Below are 12585 nucleotides of genomic sequence, written 5' to 3' on the forward strand. Positions count from 1 at the left end.
CGTGAAGACAAGGTGGTCGGTTTTCCATTCCAAGCCTTCAAACTACATCTTGAGTCTATACGAGCACTCAACCATGCGTGAGGTACAATATATTATTTAATGTTAAGAGCTACCCACCCCCTAATCAATTATTAGGTTATCACTTATTATCTCACTTTCGAGGGGTTATCCAACCAACCACTTTGAGCACGGCCCCCACTCAAAAGCCACTCTCCCATAAGACACTAAACAAACACGATCTCTCTATGAGAACCCTATGGCGATACTGACAGCCATAAAACCACTACAAAATACAAGTGATGAAAACATAGTCTTAGTAACCCTTGGTTAACCATAAGGAACAAACACAATATGGTTCAAAATGACGAGGTTATAAGGACAACACCTGATTAAGAGGTACAACGAACACTACAAAAAGATGACTAAACATTAACAAGAATTGCAATGAAATAAGCCCCTTGCAAGAAATGCCAAATTCACTAGGACCATACTCAAACAATCTTTTGAAATTAATAAAATCATATATATTTGCAATTCAACATTTAAATTCAATAAAACACAACCACACTGATTAAAAGAAATTCAAGTCATCATTAATCTAATAAGACTAGAAATTAAACTAATCACAAATAACCAATTTGCCTCTTTTCAATTTTGAACAAGCAAAAATCATAAGAACTTAATGTATAAAACATACCATATTAAATGAGGAAGAAACAAATTTGTACATCATTATCAACAGTAGAATCATAATATGTTGCAGCAGCAAATAACTGTAGTTACTTGTACTTAGGTAAGTCAGCCTTAGAAATACTTACCCAAAAGATGGAGAGGAGCAGAGAGGAGAAGGAGAATGGTTAGGCCCAAAATTCAATTTTTTTGGGTAGGAGAATTGGTTCAGCAGCAAGACAACATGTAGCAGGAGATGTAGGGAGCCCTTTGGAGGGGGAGAGTTTAGATGGTAAGGAACCCGATGCCCATTTGGATTCGGGGGACTCACATGGGGGTCCCAGATCACGCATGGAACAGATTGTAGCAGACAAGGTGAACGGTCGGGTTCAAAATTCAAACTTGGGAGGTGACAAACCTGAAGTAGTTTTAGGACAGAAAGCGGCAAGCGATTCAGGGGGTCCTATGAAGGGAATAGAATCTAATGGGAAGGATCTCGAGACACCTTTGAATTCGGGGGACCTAGATGGGGGTCCCAGATCGATTGGACACATTGGTAAATGGTCCTCACTATTTGGTATCAAACCCAAAGGTAAGTCGTCCTTGCCTCCGGTTAAAAATGCATCAAATGTTTATCAGGAAAAGTTCATCATTTCCATTCCAGATCAAATTATAGATCAAAATATTGCTTGGATGGAAACTACCCTGATAGGCAAATTCTTCGGGGTGAGACCTAACATTGAGGTTGTTCGTGGATTTGTCAAGAGAAAATGAAATTTGAAAGGTCAGGTTGATGTGGTCGCTATGAGTAAAGGATGTATTTCCTTTTCTTTTTCTTGTGAGGAGGATCACAGACAAAACCTTTGCAATGGTACTTGGGCAATAGGTAAATATTTAATGTATATCCAGAAATGGTACCCTAATGAGGGTATGGATGATAAGTTTGTGGTCCAAGTTCCGGTCTGGATAAAGATACCTAGGCTTCCTATGGAATATTGGGAGGAAGATGTGTTTGCTGGAATAGTCAATGCTTTTGGGGAGCTTCTCGCCATTGACCCGGTCACGACATCCAGAAGAAGACTTATTTATGATAGAATTTGTGTAGGGGTTGGGCCCGAAACGGATATGCCAGAGGAAATAGAGATAGAATCAAAACTATGCAAATGGATGTAGAATATTGTTTATGAATCAATCCCTTTTGCTTGCTTTCACTGTAAGAGGGTAGGGCATTGGGATAAAAAATGCCCAAGCAATGTGGTCAAATCTCAAACCCAAACTAAAGTTTGGAAAAAGGTGGATAATTCTTCGAAATTTTCCCCTTCTCATTGTTCCGAATAGGAGAAACTGTCCCAGGTAGGAAGGACCGAGGAGGTTTCAGTCAGGGAATCAGGAAATGAAATGAAGAAAGGAGAGCATGATAAGATCTCCCAGCAGGAAAAGGAGCAGGAGAACAGTGCAAAGGATTCTAACTATGGAGAAAGAAAGTCACAAGTCAGCAGTCAAAACAATCAAAAGGATATGAAAAAACAAAATTTAGCTCAGAGTGAGAAACAAAATAGTAGTCAGATGGATAAGGGAGATAGTCAATCAAAAGATAACAAGGAAGAGGGAGACAATTTTAACTCAGTAGGAAAATTATCTAAGTCAGAAAATGGAGCAAGCTGGATCCAAGATGCACAACCTAACAATATCTTTGAGCAAGGGCTCTCGGAGATATCATTAGCCTCCCCAACTCAGGTCAAATTGACTTTCCCGGAGGAAAGTGAACCAAGATGGGGATATGAAGAAGATATAAAAAAGGATTTGGGAAAGAGTGGGACAAAGCAGGAGGAAGAAGAAGTAATGGAGGATAAAAGAAATAACAAGAACAAAAAAAAGAATAATAATAGCAACAATAATAATACAACCACTAGAAATACTAGAAGCAGACTAGGGGTGTGGGAGTTTAGGTCGCATCACTTGGAAGATATTCAAAAGTAAAGAAGAGGACCATGGAAACAAGCAAGAATCTAGTAGATGGGACTCAAAGAACCATCTTTGAGGCAGATATTTCTAAAAATCCATGAAGATTATCTCCTAGAACATTCGAGGATTGAATAATCCTCACAAACATGATTTAATAAAAAGTATGATTAGAGACAAAAACCTGGATATTTTTTTGATTCGGGAAACCAAAATCCCTAAGGATAAGGTTGAATGTTTGAAAATGTTTAGTAATGGAGGAGTTAGTGGTGGTAGTTCAGAAGTGGCATCAGGAGGTATTGCTACTTTCTAGAATAAAAATAATGTAAGTGGAGAAGTGTTGATCCAAGACAACAATTTGGCCTGCATTAGATTTAAGCATTTGAAAGAGGGTACTTCATGGGTTTTGACTAAAGTGTATGCCCCAAACACCAAGACTGGTAGAAGTGATTTCTGGAAAAGCTTATCCTTGTTTAGAAGTAAGTTTGTTGAAGATAGTTGGATTATTATGGGGGGTTTCAACACCCCTTTGTGGGAAAATGAGAAAAAGGGAGGGAGCCAAACCAATCTGGACAATAGATTGGATTTGATGGAGTTCATCAATAATAAATCTCTCCATGATCTAGATTTGCAAGGGGTTTAATACACCTGGACCAATAGAAGGAGTGGTGAAGACTTAATTCAGGTTAGGCTCGACAGAGCTTTAATTTCTCTGGATTGGTTTATTTCTCATTTTTGTTCTTTATCATCTCATATCAGGGCAAGGTTGGATCATTATCCTATATCCTTTACGACTGATGCCAAGAAGGGAAGAAGACACTTCCCTTATAGATTTGACAGAATGTAGACAAAACACCTGGATATGGAAAGCAAAATCAAGGAATGGTGGCAGGTTAGAATTGAAGGAAATGCTATGTATAAGATGGTCAAAAAGTTGAAGTTTGTGAAAGATAATGTTAAAAGATGGAATACGGAGTCCTTTGGGAACATCTTTGCTTCCAAAGCTACCATTCTCTTAGATCTAAAAGATATCTAGGATGAGATTCATAATAATGGCTATACCAAGGTCTCTAGAGAGGTTGAAGATGAGATTCTCATGAAATATCATGAAATAATAGCAAAAGAAGAAACTTTCTGGAAACAGAGGTCAAGAAATATTTGGTTGAAGGAAGGGGATAGAAATACCAAATACTTTCATATGTCCACTTTGAAACACAAGGCCATCAATAGGATATCTCAGCTTAAATTCAATGGTAGAACTATTGAAGATGAGGAGTCTATGAGGAAGACAACCCTGGAGTTTTTCTCCAACCTCTTGACTAAGGAACAAAATTTGGACTTGCAGGCTCAAAAGGACCTTACAGATTGTATCCCCTCTATCTTGGATGTGGACAAGAATTCATATCTCACTTTTATTCCATCCAATGATGAGATTTTGAAAGTTGTCAATTCCTTTGAAGGTAACAAGGCCCCGGGCATGGATGGTTTCCCCATGTTCTTTTTTCAAATGTGTTGGCATATTGTTAGAGGTGATGTTTCCAGTGTTGTGAAGGAATTCTTTAGTGCAAGAAGATTTTTGAAAGAACTGAATGGCACTTTCATTTCCCTTATTCCCAAAAAGATGGGTGTTGATTCCATGGATCATTTTAGACCTATCAGCCTATGCAACTCTTTGTACAAGATCATCTCTAAGGTTTTGACCTCTAGAATCTTGACTCTGCTCCCCTCTATCATTTCTCCCTAGCAAAGTGGCTTTGTCCCTAGAAGATAAATTTTGGATTCAATAATATTGGTCCACAAAAATATTCACTCTCTCTCTAGTGCTAAAAAAGAAGGCTTTCTTTTGAAGCTTGACTTATCTAAAGCCTATGATAGAGTGGACTGGGGATTTATGATGGATATTCTCTCTGCTTTTGGTTTCTGCTCTAGAAGTATCTGTCTTATTTTCAATTGGCATCTTCTGCTTCTTTTTCTGTCTTAATAAATGGGTCTCCTTCCCCCTTTTTCAAATCCTCAAGGGGTCTCAAATAGGGGGACCCTCTATCCCTAGTTCTTTTCATTATCATGGCGGAATGTTTGGGAAGATTTATTGGAAATCATGTTGAGAAGGGAGAGTTTTGTGGGTTGAAACCTTATTCGGCGGACCAAGTTTTCTCCCATCTGAAATTTGTGGATGACTCTATGATTATGGGGAATGCTTCAGTGAAATACTCTAGGAGCTTAAAGAAAGCATTGGGCAGGTATGAGATAGTTATCGGTCAATTGATAAATTGGTCCAAAAGTTTTGTCTATTTCATCAACACTTTGGAAAGAAGACATATAAAAATTAGTAACATTTTGGAATGTCAATTGGGGAATCTTCTTGCTTCCTATCTTGGGCTCCCTTTATGTCAAGTCCCTCCTGATACTTTCTGGGGTGCCCTTGGGGATAAATTTCATAGGAAGTTAGATGGTTGGAAAGGCTCTTTGCTCAGCCAAGCTGGTAAGGTCCAGCTTTTGAAATCTACTCTTCAGAGTATTCCACTTTATTCCATCAAACTTTTTATAATTCCAACCAAGTTTGCAGAGGCTATTGAAAAAATTCAAAGAACTTTTCTGTGGACAGGGGTTGAGGAGAAGAAGAGAATGAATCTGATTGCGTGGGATAAGGTTTGTAAACCTATAAGAAAGGGAGGTCTTGACTTTAGAAGAATCAGAGAAATGAATGAGTTTCTTATGGCTAAGAAGATATGGAGAGGTTATAACACTCAAGGAGAATGGAAATTGAATGGGACAACAAGAATAAAAGACAATTTCCTATGCTGAAGATATCCCGACTAGCTCTAATATCTGGAAAAATGTTACAAGAACTAGAGATCTAATTGCCAAAGGTGTGAAATGGAAAGTGGGAAAAGGTAATTTCATTAAATTCTGGGAATATTCTTGGTTGCTTGACTCCCCATTGAGTGAAAATCCTGATTGGGGCAAATTTCAGAATCAGTGTAAGGAAAAATATGGCACTATGGTGGGTGACTACTGGAATGATGGACATTGGAAGGAATTATCCCTAGTTGCTCCCTCGGTAACTTGAACAAAATTATGAATTCTATGGTGGTGGTGGATGATGATAACCGGCTAATTTGGAAACTTATAGCAAATGGTAAATTTTTTGTTGCCTCTCTCTATAATCAACAGTTTTCTAATTTGGAGAGTCCTTTCTAGGCTAAGGCTTGGGTGAAAGGCCTAATTCCCAAAATTAATATTTTTTCTAGACTGTCCTTCAAAATAAAATTTTGACTATTGATAACCTCAAAATTAGAGGAATCTGTATGCCTAGTGTTTGTTTTCTTTGTATGCAGAATGAGGAAACCATTAACCACTTGTTCTTCCACTGTCCCTTCTCTGCTGATATCTAGGCTAGATGTCTGGATTACTTCAATATCAGTTGGGTCTTTCTAGAATCTGTCCAAGAGATTTTTAATTCTTGGCATCACCCCTCAAGGAATAAGACTATAATTTTGCTATGGAGATTGGCTTTACCTCATATTTACTGGGGAATATGGAAAGAGAGAAATAAAAGAGTGTTCAGAGAGAAGGCATCTAAGGCTCAAATAGTTTTTGACAAAATCAAATGAAATGTAGTTGATAATATCAACATCATGGGCAGAATAGCCAACCCCAAAGATCAGGATGATTATATTATTATCAAGAATTGGAGATTAAAGGGAAGAGTCATCTTTCAGGCTAATCCTAGAGAAGGTGTGAAATGGGAAAGCCCTCCTCATGGATGGATGAAAATCAACTTTGATGGCACTTCAAAGGGTAACCCTGGCATTGTGGGGTGTGGTGTGGTTTTAAGGGATGAATGGGGAAAATGCAAAACCATTAAATGTATCCCTATTGGTAGTCAAACTAATCATGTTGTTGAATCCATGGCAGCTTATCATGGGATGGTGCTAGCAAAGGAAGCCAATTGTACCAGAGTATGGTGTGAAGGTGACTCTTTGAATATCACAAACTGTTTGAATAAGGTGTTCCCGCCTTCTTGGTCTATAAACAATTCTATTAAAGTAGTGAAGAAAATAAATGAAACCTTTGATATGTGTGTTTTCACACATTTTTATAGGGAAGCTAACTTGTATGCTGACTGGGTAGCCAACCTAGCCTGTCGATCTGAGAAAATAATTACCATTAATGGGGAGAGTAAACTTACATGTGAGGCAAAATACTTGTTCGAACTGGACCGTATCCAGATGAGGAAACACAACATCATCAATCATAATTCCTACAGATTTTCCCCCTTTTTTCGATGAAGGTTTACAATGGCAGTGATGAGCATTTATTTAATAGTCTTATCATATTAACAGGGCACAGATTCTGGGTTGTTTTTCAGAGCAATAATAGAAACTAGAGAAGAAATATCAGAGCAAATATTAGGAATTCCAGTGATTTTGAAGGAAAAATGGGAGGGAACAAAAAGAGATTTGAACCAACCTCATGTTCAGATTGGAAGAAGAACAAAGAGGTTTGGGAGATTCTACAGGAGGGGGGCTTAAGTGTTTTCATGGAGAGGCTCTATGGTAAAGACCCAATAGTTACCAAGCATTTTATAAAGAATTGGAAGAATGGAAAAGTTCTAGTGGGCACCCAGATGATGACAGTGGATGAAGATATCATTGCAGAAGCTACGGGGATGGTGACAGATGGTATTAATTTCTATAGAGACTGTAGTGTCTCTAATTAGGTAGCAGATAGATTTCCTATCACGGATGGCAAAAAGAAGAAAATGGTGAAGGTGGATAACTACTATCACTCGCCCAAGCACATCTTGATAGTTCTGATACTTAATATAAGTACAGATCCAACAACCAACAAGATGAGAGGGGGGGGTGAATCATACAAACTTATTCATCCATAAAAACATCAGATCCAACCTCAGTAACATATATCAGTCATATAATCAAAAACTGTCAAACATGCAAACTCAAAAGCATATGAACAATATAAACCTCATAACACTAGATTTAACATGGAAACCCAAATAGGGAAAAACCATTGTGGGATTTGGACCCACTAAGAAATATACTCTTCTAGAGTATGCTCGGTTAAAAGCAAATCCTGTTAAAGTTTACAAAACACATTGCTAGATGTGACCCGGTTAAGGGATTTCCCTCAGATTTGTTAGGATCTTCACTTTGGTAGAAGTGATCTTGTCAAAGGATTTCAAACACTCAATCAGAATGTCACCTTGTTAGAGGATTTACATATAAGACTGTTAAGTCCACTCGGTTAAGATATTTCCTGTCACTTTCACAAAATAACAGTAATACAATCTATCTGCAACTTCACATCTAAAATGCTAAAGCAGATTCCTATTTGTTCAATACAATCTAGACATAGAACTAATCTTGTCTATCTACTGGGCATCAATACTATGTTATTCTAATAGGTCTTCAAGCTTCTGTGCTCGGTAATAACTATGTAGCATCCCTGTGCATACACTTGCCCGCATACATTGTTTGTCAACACTTCCTTATTTATAAACAATATTCTAACCGCTTAATCTCCTTGATCACATTTCCCATGATCAATCATAGCCATCAAATCTTCAATCTTGTCTAGGTTCATTGTATCTTTCAATCTGAAAATGTTTTACCCCACCTCAGAACTTGCACATTCATCTTGGAACTTGTGTTAGGGTAATGCGGTTCAATATGAGCTGTAGATCTTCTTGTCGACTTTCCATTGCCTTAGATTCGTTAACAAAATTTTTCTATGGCTTGCCAATCATTGATCTGCTCTAGCTCATCAACATCTTTCATTAAATATCACATGTAAACATTTAATACATTCTGTTATAGCTCGGTTACAACTCAGTGAATACTAAACTTTACTCAGTAGATATTATGTCTTCATTAACTGACTGCGATAACCTTAGGGTTTACCAACTAGGTTCCTTAGGGTTTATCGACTAGGTTCTTTGCTTGATAACATAGTATGGTATTAACCTTTACATTTTACGACATATGTATGATGTTAGAACAATCTAAAACATCAAGATCTCATCATTGTTTGACTCGGTAGAGTTGCCCATTGAATAACTTATCCCCTTATTCATCATATTCTTTTATGTGTCTTTACCGACTTCTTTATAATCTTCATATCATATTTCTTAAGATATGGCAACATCATACTGAATTAGAAAATCAATTTCTTGACATCAACGACAAAATAATAATATCAAGATAGTAAAACATCTTTAATTAGTTATGTCCATAATCATCAACAACCTTCTCAATATCCTTGTAATATTGCCAACAATCTCCCCCTTTGGCATTGATGGCAAAAGCAATTGATTTGACCTTTAAAAATTCGGATTGCTATGATTTTGAAATGCTGAAATGCTTTCCCCATACATCAGACTTCTCTTCGGTTTTCAGTCTTTATTTCAATCTCCCCCTATTTTTAGTTTTCAGTTTTCAGTTTTCTGCCCCTAGGTAGGTCTTCTCCTTGGTCTTCTCCCCCTTTGACAACAATGCCAAAAAGAATAGAACTAAAACATAATTTCTTGCTGTAAGAAGTTATTTCCTGCTATTGTGTATCAACTGAGTCTTGGTCAGAGCATTTGTTTACAATTCTGTATCATTTTTTGTATTATCCCAGCACTATTTCCAGTACACTTTTAGAAAAAAATTCTAAAGTGTATCACTCCAGCATCAGCTCCCTAAAAGATATTCAATAGAGTCATCTAAGTGATGCTTTCACCGATCTTGGTCAATGAGTAAAAGATAGGGGTAGGACCCCTAACTTACTTCTGAGATATTCAAAAGTGTCCTTTGGTAGTGGCTTGGTGAAGATATCAGCTATTTGTTCCTTTGTGTTAACATATTCCAACACCACTTTCTTCTCTTGAGCTTCTTCTCTAAGATAATGATATTTGATAGATATGTGCTTTGTCTTAGAGTGCATAACAGGGTTCTTTGAAATATTAATGGCACTAGTATTGTCACAGAATATAGTTACTAGCTCAGTAACTTTCTCATTTATACCTTCCAACAATTGTTTGATCCATGCAATGTTGGTACAATTCAGTGCTGCAGCAACATATTCAGCTTCGGCTGTTGACTGAGAAACACATCCTTGTTTCTTGCTAAGCCAACTCACTAGTCTTTCTCCTAAGAAGAAAGCTCCTCCATTTTTTCTTTTTCTATCATCAATGTTGCCTACCCAATCAACATCAGTATAAACTTTTAAATCAAAATCATTTCCTTTCTGATATATTAAGCCATAATCTTCAGTGCCTTTCAAGTATCTGAAAATTCTTTTGATTGCTGTCATGTGTATTTCTTTAGGATCTGCAGAGAATCTTGTAACAATACCTACTGCATGTACTATATCTGGTTTGTTGTGAACAACATATTGTAGTTTTCCAATCATGGATCGGTAGAGTGTCTCATCAACAGATGCAGATTCATCATTCTTTGATAGTTTGCAGTTTGTAGTCATAGGAGTACTTACATATACTTTATCTCACTGATTAATGACATCTCAAATTCTTTGCTCATTTCATTTCCAAAGTTCTTGCATAAAGAGTCATTTCCACAAAATATAATATCATCAACAAATATGGCTGAGATTAGTATTCCATTTTCATCATTCTTCATGTACATGTTTCTGTTCTCACTTGTCCTTATAAAACCAATCTTAATCAAATAAGAGTGCAATCTTTCATACCATGCTCTAGGTGCTTGTTTCAAACCATATAAAGCTTTGTTCAATTTACATACATGATCTTTATTATTGTCTTCAACAAATCCTTCAGGTTGTTCAATGAAAACTTCTTCTACTAATATTCCATTCAGAAATGCAGATTTTACATCCATTTGATAGACCTTGAAGTTTTTGAAAGTAGCATATGCCAACAATGTTCTAACTCCTTCAAGTCTAGCAACAGGTGCAAAAGTCTCACCATAATCAATTCCTTCTTCTTGGGCATAACCTTTGCAAACCAATCTTGCTTTGTTCCAAATGACCTCACCTTTCTCATTTAGCTTGTTTCTGAAGATCCATTTTGTGCCGATTACATTTTTGTCCTTTGGTCTTGGGACCAGTGTCCATGTGTCATTCTTCTTGATTTGATCAATCTCTTCAGTCATAGCATTTATCCAATCTTCATTGTTGAATGCCTCTTTCACTATTCTCAGTTCAAATTTAGATATCAAACATGTGTTCTGTCTCAGTTTGTTCCTTGTCATCACTGGATCGTCCTTATCTCCTATAATCTGACTTGGTGCATGGTGTCTTCTAACATATTTGGCTAATATAGGCTCGGTAGGCTCTGTATGATACTCTTCATCACTCAGTAATTGGATATCTTCCTCATTTCCTTCAACAGTTATTTCTGTAGGACTTCTCGGTTGCACATAGACAAATTCATCATAGTCTTCTGGTTCTTTGGAATTCCTGTCATCAGTTCTTTCTGCAAATTCATCAATTTTCACATTTGCACTTTCTACTATTTTGCTAGATGATTTGATCAGACATTTAAATGCTTTTCTTCTAGAAGAATATCCTAGAAATGTTCCTTCTTCACTTTTCTGATCAAACTTGCCATTTCTATCATCTTTATGAACATAGCATTTGCTTCCAAAGATCTTAAAATAACTTACATTAGGTTTCTTGCCATACCATATTTCATAAGGTGTCTTCAAAGTACCTTTCTTCAATTGAACTCGGTTCAAGGTGTAAACAGCTGTGCTTATTCCTTCTCTCCAAAATGTTTGTGGAACCTTCTTCTCAATCATCAGTGTTCTAGCACAATCCACAATAGATCTGTTTCTTCTTTCAGCTATTCCATTCTGCTGTGGAGTTCTTGGTGCAGAGACTTGTCTTTTAATACCATGATCATTACAAAATAGGTTGAAATCATCAGATGTGAACTCTCCTCCTCTATCTGATCTAAGACATTTCAGTTGTCTTCCTATTTCATTTTCAACTCTAGCCTTGTACCACTTAAACATTTGAAAAGCTTCTGACTTTTCTTTTAAAAACATTACTAACATCATCCTTGAATAATCATCCACAAATGAAATACTTATCACCATAATAACTTTGAACTTTCATAGGACCACAAAGATCAGTGTGCACAAGATCTAAAATTCCCTTAGAAGTGTAGGACTTACTTGTAAAGCTGGATCTTGTCAACTTACCCATCTGGCATCCTTGGCACATAGCATTCTTAGGTTTTTCAAGACTCGGTAGACCTCTTACTCTGTGCTTCTTACTTATCTTGATCAGATTATCAAAATTAACATGACAAAACCTTTTATGCCATAACCAAGTATTATCAATCTTTGCATGAAAACACTTGTTGTGAGTAGAGTCAAGGTGAAATTTATTACCTTTTGTTTGTGTCCCAGTAGTAGCTAACTTTCCATTCTTGTCATGAACTTTGACAATTCCTTTCTAAAAATCTATTCAGTAACCTATGTTGTTTAGCTGTGCTACACTCAACAAATTATATTTCAAACCTTCAACCCAATAAACATCATTGCATCTTGCTTTATCAAGAAGTGTTATGGATCCTTTACCTCTTACTAGACATGGTGCATCATTACCAAATCTAACATAGCCTCCATCATAATCTTCTAACATAACAAACTTGTGTTTATCTCCTGTCATATGATGTGAGCATCCACTATCTATAATCCAAGAATCATTAGTGTTTATGTGAGATATTAGGGCTTTTTCTTCATACCTTTCTTCATCTGATCCATCCTTGATAGCCACATAAACAACTTCCTCTGTATCAGTCTCATCTGATTTATCATCTTCAGATTCCTCATCAGCAATTAGGCATGTCTTTCTATCTCTTCTTCTGAAGTCTTGATGTCCTCTGTAATGATTATCTTTTTGTTTGTTATCTCGGTAATCTCTCTTTTCAGTGAAATCTTTGTCAGGACAGTTAGAAGCCAT

The sequence above is a fragment of the Cryptomeria japonica genome, chromosome 3, assembly GCF_030272615.1.
Source record: "Cryptomeria japonica chromosome 3, Sugi_1.0, whole genome shotgun sequence".
Classification (NCBI taxonomy): domain Eukaryota; kingdom Viridiplantae; phylum Streptophyta; class Pinopsida; order Cupressales; family Cupressaceae; genus Cryptomeria; species Cryptomeria japonica.